Genomic DNA, 5,128 nt, shown 5'->3' with positions numbered 1-5,128 from the left:
CTTGGCGTCTGATGTGTGGGCTTGGCCCAGCCCCTCCCTTGGTAGGAGGTGCCTGATAGGCACGGGAGGGGGGGGGAGGGGGAAGGGGGGATCTGTACCCTGGATGGGGGGGTGGGGGGGGGTCTCAGGACCCCCATGCAAGACTTCAGACTGTCAGGCTCGCCGGGCTCTTTTTGGCTCCTGGACAGGCCTGCTGGGGTGAAAGCATCTGGGAGGGAAGTGAAAACCCCATTCAGTCTGGGCTGAGGAGCCTGCGACCCGAGGTGGAGGGGTCTGAGTCCCTTCAGGGGCTCTGTCTTGTCTGCAGCTCAAGTGTTCTAATGCCACCATCCGGGTCTCGTTGTCTGGAAGGGCAGTGGGAAAGGAGGGCACCGGTGCAGGCAGCTTCAGGGAGAGTGGGTCTGGGGGCCCTTTTCCACAGTCCTGCTTCCAGGCTCTCCACACCCCTGTTGGCTGGGGCTGTCTGAAGGTTCTCCAGGATACTGAGTTGTCCCCTCACTCCAGGAGTCTGGGGTAGGGATCCCAGACCAACTGTCTGCCTGTGTAATGGCTGCCTTGGGTGGGGTTTCCTGATTTGTACCTGGAGGTGAGCTTCCAGACTGTCTCAGTTGGGTCTTGTGTTGCTGGGTCTGTGGGGCTGTGTGTTGATGCGCCTTTGACTGAGACCACCCTTGTCCTCCACCAGAGGCCAGCCTGACAAACAGAAATATTCTAGAATCTTGACATGGCTCTCCCCCTTGGCTCTCTGCTGACTCCCCAAGCCCATAGACCTCCCAGCCTCCCTTCCCCTCTGACTAGGGGCCCCACCCCCACTCGGGTCTTCACTGAGTTTGAAGAGACAGAGGCTGATAGGATTTTAGGAGTCCCTTCCCTCCCTCTCAATGGTCCTAGATAAAACCATCTCAGAGTCCTTGTCCCTATAACAGCAGGAACCACACTGGTCTGTCCATGCCCACTGTGGTCACAGCTGCTATTCTCTGTTCTGATGTCCCTCCCTCCCCATTTCTGCCCAGTGTCGAGACCACAGTCAGAGAGGTCAGCAGTCGGGCACCATCATTTGGAAGCATGGGTGCTTTAGTCCTTCAGATAGTGGCTCAGAATGGCTCAGACTCCCTCATGGTCTGTCAGGCCAAACGATGGGCTCTCAGGGAGCAGGCCCAATGAGTTCAGTCTGGGGTGGACTTGGTCACAACAGTCCCACACTTCTGTTCCAGGCTTAGGCCACTACAGGTTCCAGGACACCAGTAGGTGAGGGGAGGAAACCAGGCACCTACGTGTCTGGGGGTGCTGAATGTTGAATGTACTCTGAGTCGCTCACTTTCACATCTCAGCCCTCACAGAACACTGTTCTAGAACAAGGTGGATAATGAAAATCTATCACGATAACGTAGGTATTTCTAAGTCCTCACTCAAATGCCATGGCTGAGAACAGAGATCCCATCTCTGATAGTTCTTTGTGATTGTTTGCTTGGGTCTGGGCCACAGTTTCAGTGTCAGACACTTGTCATCCGGTTTGACCAGTGTCTTCCGAATTTTTCTGATCAAGGTTGCAAAAGTGTACCCTTGTGGCGGTATTTCCCACAAACATGTTAGCGTGCTAAGGACCCTGTTTCTCACCGGGGGTTCCTTTAGGGGTTCAGGAAGTGATTTGCTTGAGTAAAAGGACTTTCATTAATTTAAATATTGGAATAACTGTCCAGACAAGATCCAGGAGTTGTGTGTTTTTGTTAACTTTTTTAGTATTTAAATAACTGTGCTATTCGATATAATGGCTGAATTTATGCTGATAAATGTTGGTATCATTTTGGAAGCCACTTGAAACCTTGGGATTGGGCAGAAGGACTCCAGCCCCTTCTGGCCAGTGCTGATAGATGGCTCTCGGCTGTGCTGGGCGCCACAGGGTAGGCCTGGCTGTTCCAGGCTTCTCTGTTCAGTGCCCAGCTCGTGTATCAGGTACTCTTCCACCCCCCAGGTCTTTATTAGGATAACACATTCCAGAACAAATTCAGACCCAAACTGTCTGGTTTAGCTGACTGGTGATGCTCCATGGATCTTCCTTTAAATGTTCTGTTATTTTTTAGAGAGCGCATGGCGGGGGGGGGGGGGGGGGGGGGGAGGAGCGGAGGGAGGGAGGGAGGGAGAGAGAGAGAGAGAGAGAGAGAGAATATATGAATAAGCAGGCTCCACACTCAGCGTGTTCTGTTCTAATTAAGAATTATGGTTTATCCCATTCCAAATATGTACCAGAAATCTAAGGCAAAGATAACATTTTGGTGTTTGAAAGGAATTTATTCCATGATTGCAGTTTTGAGGTTTTATTTGTGTTTGTCTTACCTGGCTGATACATGCACTTGAAGCAGAATGGTCTTCGGGCTACCTGAGTGCCCACAGACCTAAGCTAGTGAGCAGCCCCTCTCCCCTCCTGTGTGGCTGGACCACTGGGGAGTTGGGGACTCGGGATGGTGGCGTACCGCCATCTTCTGGTCACGGTGTGGAATTTTATCAGAAGCTATTATGACATTTTCTGTGTCTGGAGCTCTAGTGCTGGGGCTCAGTGGGTAATCTTATCTTGTCTCTACCCTGACCTCTGGTTTAGAAGTGAGATACAGCTAAGGAAATAACTGGGGCCCTGTAACAGTGAGTGGACTAGTCCAGAAAACAAACCACAGAGTGTTTCAGACAGAAGATTGATTACAATAATGTTGGGAGGGCAAAGCAGGGAGTAAAGGTACCCAGAGGTTAACGACCACTGAAGCCTTTCACCCCAAACTGCAAGGGCACAGCCCTGTAACTGGTGCCCATGGGACACGCTGGGGCCGTGTGCTCGCTAATGGGTACCTGACTTCCCCACCATGTACTTACTGTGGAAACTTCACATCCATCTCAGTGCGCATGTGAGCACACACACACTCCTAGATGCATCTCTTCCCCCAAATCTCCAGGCAGGAAGGCAGGAGACCTGGATTCTAGCTTGAGTTTCTCTTTCCCTGACTGGCCGGGCCTCCGAGGAGAAGAGCGGAGTCATCCTGGTATGCGGCAGGGGCCACCCTGTGGCATAGGGTTGGACCCCACGTTGGCACGTGGCAGGATTTAATGATGAAATGTTTATCAAGTGCTGGATCCGTTCAGTTCTTGGTGAGAAACTGGTGGCACAAACCAGAAAAGAGGTAATGGAGGTGGATTTAGTAGGAGAACTACTGACAGAGCTGTGGGCCTCAGGGGAGCCAAGCAGGGTGGTGCAGCAGCCATTCCTGGCCCTGTCGTGAGGGTGCGGGGACCTGGCAGGTATCAGCACCAGTGGGAGCAGCCCCACAGGAACTGAGGCCTTCGGAGGAGGAAGGCAGCACCTGCCAGCCTGCCCCATGACAGGAAGGGCACAAGTGGAATAATTACCCTGGCCCCTGGCTCTGCCCACTGCCCTGTCCTGTCAGCTCCCCCTGTTGGCCAAGCCACCTGAACCAGAGGGCAGGGGAGCCTGGCTGGTGCAGATGCGGAGAGGTCAGCTTGTGAGTGCGGAGCAGGGTGAAAAATCAGGTAGGACGGGCCTGGTGGGCAAACAGGGCATCCGGCACGAGAGCCTATTTGCCCTGGGAGGCACATGGCTGGTGTAGTGTCATTCAAGGCCATGGGGTTAATGCCATAGCAGGACTTGGTTCCCAGCTCCCAGGGATTTTCCACTACACCCCGTGACCTGCTGCCCCTTGATTCCCAGGAAGCCCAGCCTAACAGAGGTTTCTCGTGCCCAGGTTCCCACTGGGGGTCTCCCTGGCTGCAGAGTGGGATTCAGCCTCCAGGTGATGCAGGAAGGCCCTGCCTTTGCTCTCTGTCTTGCTGATCCCTCCACCTTTACCCCCACGAGAGAGAGGTGCTGCTCTGGCATTGTCTATTGGTTGGGGTCTAAGCTGGGGGAGGCGTAGAGGGTGTCTTCCCTGGGGGAGGTTGAATCCATCCAGAGGGAGTGTGACTTGCTCAAGGTCACATGGCCAGGAGGACTAGCCAGCTTCTCCTGACTCCCACGTGGAATCTTGGACTCTTGCTGCTCCACGCTGCCCAGGTCCAACCTCCTACCCTGCCCTGTCCTGATGGGGAGGGGGCTCAGGTTCACCACCAGGTAAGTGTATTACAATATTGACTATTCCCTTTGCTGTACTTTTCATCCCTGTGACTTATTTTATAATTGTAAGTTTGTACCTCTTAATCCCCTGCACCCATTTTGCCCCTCCCCCCACCCCTTTCTCTTTAGGTAACCACCAGTTCTCTATGAGTGTATCTTTCTTTTGTTATTTGTTCATTATAATTTTTAGATTTTTTTTAAGTTTATTTTTGAGAGAGAGAGAGAGCGCGTGCGCAAAGTGGGGGAGGGGCAGAGAGAGGGAGAGAGATAATCCCAAGCAGGATCCTCACTGTCAGTGCAGAGCCTGACACGGGGCTCAAACTCAAACCATAAGATCATGACCTGAGCCAAGATCAAGAGTCTGACACTCAACTGACTGAGTCACCCAGGTGCCCCATATTATTTAGAGTGTACATGTAAGTGGAATTATACGGTATTTGTCTTTATCTGACTTATTTCACTTTGCATGATACCCTCTAGCTTCATCCCTTGTTGCAAATGGCAAGATTTCATTTTTCTTTTTATGGCTTAGTAGTAGTCCATTGTGTGTATACACACACACACACACACACACACACACACACACACCTTTATTCATCCATTGATGGATAGATTGCTTCCATGTCTTGGCCATTATAAAATACTGCAAAAACATAGGGGTATATATCTTTCTGAAGTAGCATTTCTGTTTTCTTCAGGTAAGTACCCAGAAGTAGAATTACTGGATTGTATGGTATTTCTATTTCCAATTTTTTCAGGAAGCTTCAGACTGTTTAGAGTGTCTGCACCAGATTGCATTCCTACCAACAGTGCACAAGAGCTCCCTTTCCTCCACATCCTCACTAATACTTGTTATTTCTTGTCTTTTTGATTCTAGACATTCTGACATGTGTAAGGGGATATCTTATGGTTTTGACTTGCATCTCCTTGATGAATAATGATGTTGAGCATCTTTCCATGTGTCTGTTGGCCACCTGTATATCTTCTTTGGAAAAATGTCTATTCAGGTCCTCT

Source organism: Panthera onca, chromosome A2 (genome assembly GCF_046562875.1).
Source record: "Panthera onca isolate mPanOnc1 chromosome A2, mPanOnc1 haplotype 2, whole genome shotgun sequence".
Taxonomy (NCBI): Eukaryota; Metazoa; Chordata; class Mammalia; order Carnivora; family Felidae; genus Panthera; species Panthera onca.
The sequence above is the reverse complement of the archived record's forward strand: the minus strand, read 5'-3'. Positions refer to the sequence as shown.